A 10,575-nucleotide genomic window follows, 5' to 3' on the forward strand; every position below is an offset into this window, starting at 1 on the left:
CAGCCTGGGAGTAAAGATGTACATATATATTCCTGTTAATGGGTGTTATATAAGTTGAGGGAAGTAGAAACAGTGCCTAGAAATTTTATTTAAATACTGAGAGGTTTTAAGTGTATGGGGATTTCCACTTTTAAAAAATGGAGGAAATGAACTCTTCCATCATTGGAAACAGAGCCAGTGAATTTTGGAAGGTAAAATATTATTTGGAAAGCAACCTCCCATCTAACGTGGGACACTGGAGTGGTTTCTGGCTGGTGATATTCAGCTCAGACGCATCTTCTGGGTTAAAGTGCTCTTTTGAATCAGTCATTGTAGGCTGCCAGCAGAGAAGAGCTCATTTGCATGAGCTCTCCACCTCCTGGTCAGCTCTGAAAATCTTGGCAGCTTAACACTGCAATTGGCAAAGGAGAGTTTAAAAAAAAAAAAAATTAATAAATAAGGGCTTCTAAAGCAAACACTGTCATGGAATTAAGTCCAAAGCACCTGAAATTCATTGCTCTGTTATCTTTTAAATTGTTATGAATATAGCAGGTATTTTAAAGTCATTTCTGTTTATTCCTTTCCTAATTACTGTGTGAACCATTTTTCACATGTGTTAATGTACTATATGCAAATGGCATTTAATGTGTTTTATTCACAGAATGCATTTACAAATCATTTTACGTATGGAGGAAGCAGTTGCCTTACTTTTTGCATGTGAAACTGAAAAGGAGGAGTACATATCACTACGATTCTAAAATGAGAGAAAATTTAAATGCAATGAGGAAAGCCCACAGATGCTATAATAGAAATTTCCTAGGTTTCTAATTCACCTATTAGTACCTTTTTCCTCACTTCACAGACTTTCAAAATCTGTTGCTGAATTTCCCTTCCTAAGAATTTTAAGCTCTTGTCATTAGAAACAATTATCCCTTCCATTATTTGTGCTTAGTTCCACGTGTACTATTCCTCTTAGCAATCAAAAAGAAAAGCTCAGAAACAGCAAACACTTTTAGGTGAAGCAAAAATTAATTTAAACATTTGTGCTCCATGTACTAGCACAGCAACTGAGAGTAATTTCTCACACATCTAATCATCATGTATTTTATTTATGGCATTTAAAGACTTTCAAATAATTTGCAACCGAATTTATTTTATTTTCAATAGTGCTCATACACTAAACTATGTTAAATCACTAAGTGTTTAAAAAATGCAGAGTAGATTAAATATTGAAAGTGTATTAAAATTCCATTTTATATAATATTAAATATGTAACCAAAAGAACATCTCTAATTGTGATAAAAATAATGTGAAAAATGTGTACAACATAATGCTTTTATTCTGCTAATTTATAGAAATAGGTCCCTAAATAGTTATTATTTTCATTCCATGTGTAGAATGACCAGGAAAAATGCTAGCAATTACTCTGTGAATGGTATTCTACCCTGGCATGAAGCTATCACTAATTTGCATACAGCATTGTTGGAGATGAAGTCTGTGACATACAGATCATCATCAACATTGGGAATTCACACTGCCAACTGTACCTCCTCATACAAACACATACTGCCACTTATGGATCAAAGGGAGTGTTGCGACTGCAGTCCTGAGCTATTAAAACACATCACGCTCCTGGAATTTTAAACATGTTTTAGTCATGGGGTCTTTATCATTAGAAGGATGTTTTCCTTTGTTATGTAAACAAAAGGAATTCTCTTAGAAACTTATTCCATGGAAATATTAATCTTTTACCTACATTGTCATAGTTTCCGCAAATGAAAAAAGGCATATAGTACAAAATTAAAATTTTAATTATTTGATATGTTAGTAAACAATGCTTTGTATTTTTTTCTATAAAAGGAAGAAAGTGTAAAAGTCTTCTTTAAATTTAAGAATAAGAAAGAAAAGATCAAAATGTAGATACAATCCACTAATTTTTGAGCAGTGGCTCTTAGTAGTTTCCATGGTCACATGAGTCCACAAATATAAACTCAAATGAGGCAACTTTTACCTCATTTATCAAAGAAATAAATAGGCAAAAGAGAATTTATTTTAAATTACTGGGATAATTATCTCAGTTATTTCCTTCATATTGCATATATAGTCACTGATTGGCTTATTTCATACTATTCATCTTTATTAAAAAAAAAACCTAAAAATTTTGCTCTGTGCAGTTTAGAAGACTAAGCATTTTGAATTTAACATAATGAGAGATTATTATTATTTCTTGATTTAAGTAAAAGCTTAATTGATAACAAAATAGTGAATTGGTTGTGGAACTTGAGAATTAAGTTCTCAGCAAAAAGATATTTTTCTACCAAATTTTTGAAAGAGGACATGTGAATGTATTAGAGAATTTACGTCTGCCCTATGGGACTATCTGTAGTAGATTGTTTCTATACATTATATGTCAAGACTTGCCTATTGAGGCAAATACAGCAGGTATGCACTAGAGTATAATTTATAAAGTATGCTTACAGGGTATTTTTATCATGCCCTCACCCCTTCCCTATTACCTTTCTTGTACTCTAATTTTCATGAGGCTCCATTGTGCATCTTACTTTCTATTTAGTGAAGAAGCTGATTGATCGGTTATGGATGATAGAAGGAAAAATCAGTCAAATGTGGACAAGGCGGGCATGATAAGACTGAAATGAAGTATGCTTTTGGTTGTGTAATAATTTCCAACTGTGTTCTAGTTTAAGAAAATGTCCAACATGACACTCCTAGCTTAACTCAGTCACACTTTTCACACAGGTAGTATTTTTCAGATGACACCAAGTTAGAAGGGGTTGCTAACACTTCAAAAGAAAAGATCAGAATTCAAAGTGACCTCGATAAATTGAAGAAACAGCATGAACCAGATGAAAATACTGGCTTGCCACAGGTCTTACAAGGGGGAAAAATCTAAGCTAGAATTCATTACTGATTTATTTATTCATTCATCAAATATTTATTGAATGCCTACTATGTGCCAGCCACAAGCTGAATATTGGTTAATTTTAGTTTGGAAATCTGACCCCTCCTTCAGTGACTGGTCCTTTTAGGAAATCAATCTCTCTCAAAATTGTATATTCCTGCATTATGCAAAACCAACAGACTTAAGGGAAAAAAATACAAACAGATCAAGGAATACCATATATACTATATATATATACATTATATGTATGCATTGTGTGTGTATATATATGTATATTTATATAGTATATAGACTATACAATCTTCGTTCATTTTAAACTTTGTGGGTCACTTTGAGGAGACAGTGTCATATTTAATGTTTAACTTTGGGTTACAATAGGTTATAATAAAAATAATTAAAAAGATATTTTACTGGTTAAATCTTTGTCTGCCAAAATATAGTCAATTCACTTTAAAAAATTTGATTCCAGTAGTATTCCGCCTTTGTTTCCCCCCTGGCTGCCTTGAAGAAGAGTAATCATGCATCCTAGTTTGATTGGGACAGTTTACACCTGCTTTTTCAGCATAATTATTAATCTCTTTCACTCTCAGAAGTGATCCACTTAAAAAATAAATTATGTGATCCCCCTACCTTGAGATGTCTCTTTGCCTGTACCCGAGCAGTGTGCCTTGTGATGGGGTCAAATAAGATGTCATTCCTGCCCTTGGGGAGTTGGCTGGACACCAGGAGAGACATAAATATCAACAAATCTTTTCAGGGGAAATCAAGGACCTGAAGAATGAACAGACTTTACATAAAGTATGGATAAAAAGGAGTTAGTAGTCAAGAAGCCATTAGAGCTGCCAAATTTGAGAACATAGGACAGCAAAGTCTAATTAACAACTTACCAGACACAGTTCATCTTTGAGTAAAAACCACTTTAGATATATATCTTTAACTTGAAAACCAGGTTCCAGAGGCAAAACAGGCAGAAATGATAATAGGACATGATAGTAATACCTGTAAGTAAATAATATATACCTATCTACAATGAAAAGTATTTGCATTATTTTTCCAGACTTTTCACCATTCCTTGAAAATGGACAATGTATATATTTTACTGGTAACCAAAATTTTATAACTGTTGTACCTAGGTTGTATTTCTCATAATATTTTTCTCTTCTCAATTTTGTAACCTTAGGTGTGAGGAAATAAAGAGTTAAATTTTTAAACAGCTACTGATATGCTCTCTAAAGCAATTATTCCTTCTGTCACCAAGAGATAAATGTACTACCACAAGACATTACAAATGTGCTCTTCTAGACTCTAATACAAATTACTGTCAGACCACACCACTTAAAGCCATCTTCCTCTTATTTAGTAAAGCCAATTCCTTTTGATTTTTTTTAACATATAAAGAAGAAAATATCTTGCTCTGAGGATTGTGAACACATTTTACCATTTTTTAACCCTTTTAAAATAACATTAACTCTTAACACCATTCAGTACCAAGACTCACAGACATTCTGGAACAGGTGGGTGAAGAAGAGAGCCTCTGGTATTGGGTGAGTTTCCTATCATCTCTTAGGGTTGCAGGAAGCACCTCAGTCAATGAAAGGAACACTAAAGTTAGTCTGAGCCCCAAACAAGCCACATGAAGACGAATTAAAACTGCAAAAATTGTCATACAGGGTTACCTCCCTTGTACTCTCACCCCAAGCAGAAATGATCTCACAGTTATTCAGAGCATATCAATGTGCCCAGAGATTGTGAACACAATGCATACATCTAAGTTTGTGATTTTGCACTATAATTTTTTCAGTTCCTTGGGTCTGTGAAAAGACAAGTCTAATCAGCCACTCATTTTGGGGAGGCTGAAATTAACACCAGAACTACGTGGCAGCCTATAGGCCGTGTAAAGGTGCCATAAACTAGGCTATGAGCCAAGCAAGGTTGTGAGAGAGCACTGAATTTTTTTTTTTAATCCTCTTAGCAGTTTATTATGGACATTTTCAAATATAGAGGAACAATGAAAGAATTTTACAGTGAACACATGCATACCTACTACCTAGATTTTACATTTATCACATGTATTTCATCACATATTTATTTCTTATCCTTCTAGCTTTCTTTAACCTATTTTTCTTTTTTAATTTTTAAAAATTTTTATTTTATATTGGAGCATAGTTGATTAACAATGTTGTGTTAGTTTCAGGTATACAGCAAAGTGATTCAGTTATACATATACATGTATCTATTCTTTTTCAAATTTTTTCCTACTTAGGTTATTACAGAATATTGAGCAGCATTCCCTGTGCTATACAGTAGGTCCTTGTTGGTTATGTATTTTAAATAGCAGTGTGCAAATGTCAATCCCAAACTCCCAATCTATCCCCCCCACCCTTCCCCTGGTAAACATAAGTTCCTTCTCTAAGTTTGTGAGTCTGTTTCTGTTTTGTAAGTTCATTTGTATCATGTTTTTTAAGACTCCACATGCAAGTGATATCATATCTGTCTTTCTGTGTCTGACTTATTTCACTTAGTATGATAATCTCCAGGTCCATCCATGTTGCTGCAGATGGCATTATTTCATTCTTTTTAATGGCTGAGTAATATTCCATTGTATACATGTACCACATCTTCTTTATGCATTCATCTGTGGATGGACATTTAGGTTGCTTCCATGTCTTGCCTATTGTAAATAGCACTGCAATGAACACTGGGGTGTATGCTTCCTTTCAAACCATGTTTTTCTCCAGATATATGCCCAGGAGTAGGATTGCTGGATCATATGGTAGCTCTATTTTTAGTTTCTGAAGGAACCTCCATACTGTTCTCCATAGTAGCTATATCCATTTACATTCCCATCAACAGTGTAGGAGGGTTCCCTTTTCTCCATACCCTCTCCAGCATTAATTGTTTGTATATTTTTTGATGATGGCCATTCTGACTGGTGTGAGGTGATATCTAATTGTAGTTTTGATTTGCATTTCTCTAATAATTAGCGATGTTGAGCATCTTTTCACATGCATCTTGGCCATCTGTATGTCTTCTTTGGAAAAATGTCTATTTAGGTCTTCTGCCCATTTTTTGATTGGGTGGTTTGCTTTTTCTCGATATTGAGCCACATGAGCTGTTTGTAGATTTTGGACACTAATCCCTTGTTGGTTGCATCGTTTGTAAATATGTTCTCCCATTCTGTGGGTTGTCTTTTTGTTTTGTTTATGGTTTCCTTTGCTGTTTAAGGACTCCAATCTTTAGAGTGGAGAATGATGTAGAAATGCAGAGCAAAGAAAAGATATGATGTAAGCCTGAAAGACTGACCAGTCCTCAGGTGTGTTTCCAGACCAGCCTTGCAGGCCCAGCACTGGTTCAGACCCAGACATCCATTCTAACCACCAGTCCCCCTTTAATTAACCTTACAGCAGTCTAGTTTTGTTTTTTTCAACTAATGGTCAGTGACAAGTTCCTGGCCCTATGGCTTTGCAGAAAAGAATTCCAACAAAGATGTTTTATTTTTTAATGTTTTCAGAACCCTCCGTAATGTTTTCAATAGTGGCTGTACTGATTTATATCCTTAGCAACAGTGAGGCCACACCGCACAGCATGGGGGACCCTAGTTCCCTGACCAGGGATTGAACCCCCACCCCCTGCAGTGGAACTGCAAATTCCCAACCACAGGACTGCCAGGGAATTCCATGTCCTTTATTATAAAAAGGAAATCAGATTATCAATGCCTGAAAGAGACTGACCAGAGGCCCAAGGACACTGGAAGTATCAAGGTAATTACACAAACATCAGCCCCACAGAACTCCTAAAGCCCAGATACTGAAGAAGCAAAAGACAGACTGCCACAAAAGGGATATTTAGTCATGTATACTCCCTGCAAGAGTACATCAAAGGGCTTGTTTCCACGGATGATGACAAGAGATACTACAAAGGCACTTTAAGTTTTCAATATAATGGAAAAAAAAACCCAAAAAAAAAAACCCCTAAAACTAAAAAAAATATATTTTCTGGAAAAAAGTGAAGAATTAAATAGATGAATAAGTAAAGTGTGGGACAGAGAAACTGTCTTGACTACAGAATAGAGGTCATGTGTTGAAATGAACAGGAAATAGATGAAATACTAGGCCAAGAAACTTGGAATATCTGGCTTTGAGACTATTTATCATGAAAAAATATCTCTACACTTAATTTGAAAAACTTGCACTAAGCTTAGAATAGGAGACTACAGGGCCTTGACCTTTCCTCCCAAAGACAATTTACACAAACTATAACAGTGAGAGGAAACAGGCATGGACTATTCTGCAAGTCCTGGCTTCTGTTTGGGGAAATTATGTCTACTTCCTACTTTATAACATTTCTATTAGAGTTTATAGAAAACCACTTCTTGGTGCCCTAAATAAGAACAGTTATATTTGGGTGGTATCACTCTTAATCATATTCATAAAAGAGAGAATCCCTCCAGCTCACCTTCTTTTAAAGTAGTCAACAAATCATTTCCTCCGAGTTTGGGCTGTGGACAAAAGATTCTTTTTGGTAGACCCACATAACACTGATGATGAATCTTAACTTACAGAAAATTTGAAACAACCAAACAAAAAAGAGGCAAAGAGACAAGACCCAATGTATATACTATAAAATTATTACCTAAAATTAACTCTTTAGATATTAAGACCATCAAATTGTACACTTAAAGTGGTAAATTTTATGTTACGTACTATAATTTTAAAAATTAAGTCAAGTTAAAAATAAAAAGCTTTGTTAAAAAAAAGAAAAATCTTTTGATTGTTTATGCCTCTTAAAATTATGAGTTTTGTGAGCCAGTTGTTTGTGGAAATAACTAATTACTTAATTAGGATCTGAATGGAGCAAGAGACATCTCTGATCCAGGTTTTCTAAAACAAATGGATTGGATAAGATCAGAGTAAGGCAGGCCTTGAAAATCGGTTAGTGTTATCTTAGGAATGTATTTTAAATAAAACAAGCTTGGTCCTCAACCCATCTTATTTTTGAGGTCTTTATTACCATTATGGAGAGATTAAACAAATGACCAAGTAAAAAGAAGAGGAGACAAGTGATAATTAAGAGCGGAAAAAATGAATTTTTAAACATTCAGAAGCCTTGAGTATAAGTGATTGCTTTGCTATAACTGCAGTGATATGAAGACTATTAATTCGTTTAAAAAAAAAAAAAAGAAGAAAGAAAAGAAAAGTTGTTGACACATCAAAGAATTAAGCAAAATAATCCCTGATATGTTAAAACTGTGGTTAGGATGACTCTCAAATAAGCTAAGATCTCCATGCCCCTGTAGAGAATGGTGTTTTTCAAGAGACCAGATGGCATCAAAATCACATTTAATAAAATATTTTCTTTTTTTTTTTTCCCTTTCAATTGACCTTCCAATGCTGAGGGAATTCAGAAATCCTTATACAGTACAAACCAACATGTTACATTTCTTTACCAACAGATGTATGCAGTAAGGGAATTAATTCAGCTAAATTCACACTTATGGACTACTTAATGGGCCTATGATAGCTCTCTATGCTGCTCTTCAATGCCCGTCTCATGCTCTTTCTTTCCATTCATTGTTCTCTGCCAGAAACAACCCTTTCGTCTTGCTTGGTCTCTGAAATATCAAGCAAGACATCATCAATTAAAAACTAAAAGTGATAAGAAACTACCAACTGCCAGATAGTTGTAAAAGCAGCAGGTCTGTTTCCTCAGGAAAAAGAAAAAGGCAGACCGAGGCTCCACTTCGAATAAAATTATTTATAACAAAATATTTTCTTCCCCATTTTGTAGAATATATCAAAAAAAGACAAAGGTATGAAAAAACCATGAGGTTCTTCTCTTTGCATTTTAGTGACATGCGGACCCAAGACTGAAGACAGAGATAAAAAGCTTTAATTCAGGTTCTAGGTAGTAAAGACTTTTTCTGGATTTCCTCCCACTTACTTTCCCTTCACAGAAATAGCAGATGAGAGAGCATCCTGGCTATATGCATCAACTCTGATCAAAGTTACTCATTAGAAGAAATTTCCCACTGGGGCTTCCATCTCTCCTTTCACCACCCCTCCTTTGTTGGTAGGATACGTGTTGGTACAACCTTTTGGAAATAGCTTTAAAATTTAAAATACACATACACCTTGATCCTGACACTGTATGAATATTTCCAAAGGATTGATTTTGAGAAAGAGAAAAGCAGCCCCTAACACCCAGGAACTGGTCTTACACAGCAGGGTCTTGATGGTGCTAGTTGCTTACCTGGCACCCAAAGCTAGAAGGAGCTGTTCTTCTCCTGGACATTAAAAAAATCTCCTAGATGGTCTTCCCTGGTGGCGCAGTAGTTGAGAGTCCGCCTGCCCATGCAGGGGACACGGGTTCGTGCCCCGGTCCGGGAAGATCCCACATGCCGCGGAGCAGCTGGGCCCGTGAGCCATGGCCGCTGAGCCTGCGCGACCGGAGCCTGTGCTCCACAACGGGAGAGGCCACAACAGTGAGAGGCCCACGTACCGCAAAAAGAAAAAAGAAAAAAAGAATCTCCTAGAACACTAACATTGGACAAGATCACTTGGTGACTGTGATAGAGTGAGACTAAAGCAAAACAAACAAAATTTAAAAGGCAGCTCCCTGGAACCTTACCAAAAATGGCCAAACCAAAACCCCAATTGTGTGTTTTCTAACATCCTCTTACTGAGATCCCTCGTGGTTCTCCATTATGCATGGTCTCCCTTTCTGCCACAAGAAATAAGCCCTACTTACTTTCTGGGGGTCTTTGGCGGGAGGGCAGAAACAGTTCTTAGAGAAAGAATGTTGTTCACAGCAATATTTGTAATAGCAAAAATTGGAGACAACCTATTCAGAAATATGAATATGATTCGATAAGTTATAGTACATTCATTTTATGAAATAGCCCTTGAAGAGTAAGTTAGATGCATAGTTATTAGACTGGGGAAAAAAAAAATCTCTAAAATATGCTGTTATTTGGGAGGAAAATGTCAAGCAAGTTAAAAAAAATCACAAAAAATTTGATACTATTCTATATTTAAAGAAAAAAATTTGTGTGTGTGTGTGTATATACAGAAAAAGTTCTGGAAGAATGCACATCAAACTCTTAACAGTGCCATGGGGAAGGGGTAAAAAGAAGTTTTCATATTTCACTTTATGCATATCTATGTTGTTTTAATTTTGACAAGGTTTTATAATTTTTAGAAAAGACTATAATTTTTATTATTTAACCTTATTTTTTAATTCTGTTTTTATATTGGAGTGTATTTGATTTACAGTGTTGTGTTAGTTTCAGATGTACAGCAAAGTGGTTTAGTTATACATATACATATATCTATTCTTTTTCACTTTTTTTTCCTATATGGGTTATTAGAGTATTGAATAGAATTCCCTGTGCTATACATAGGTCCTTTCTGATTATCTATTTTATATATATTAGTGTGTATATGTTAATCACAACCTCCTAATTTATTCCCCCCCGCCCACATTTCCTCTTTGGTAACCGTAAGTTTGTTTTCAAAGTCTGTGAGTCTGTTTCTAGTTTGTAAATAAGTTCATTTGTATCATTTTTTTAGATTCCACATATAAGTGATATCATATGATATTTGTCTTTCTCTGGCTTACTTCACTTAGTATGATAATCTGGAGGTCCATCCATGTTGCTACAAATGGCATTATTTCAT

This window comes from Orcinus orca, chromosome 3 (genome assembly GCF_937001465.1).
Source record: "Orcinus orca chromosome 3, mOrcOrc1.1, whole genome shotgun sequence".
NCBI lineage: Eukaryota > Metazoa > Chordata > Mammalia > Artiodactyla > Delphinidae > Orcinus > Orcinus orca.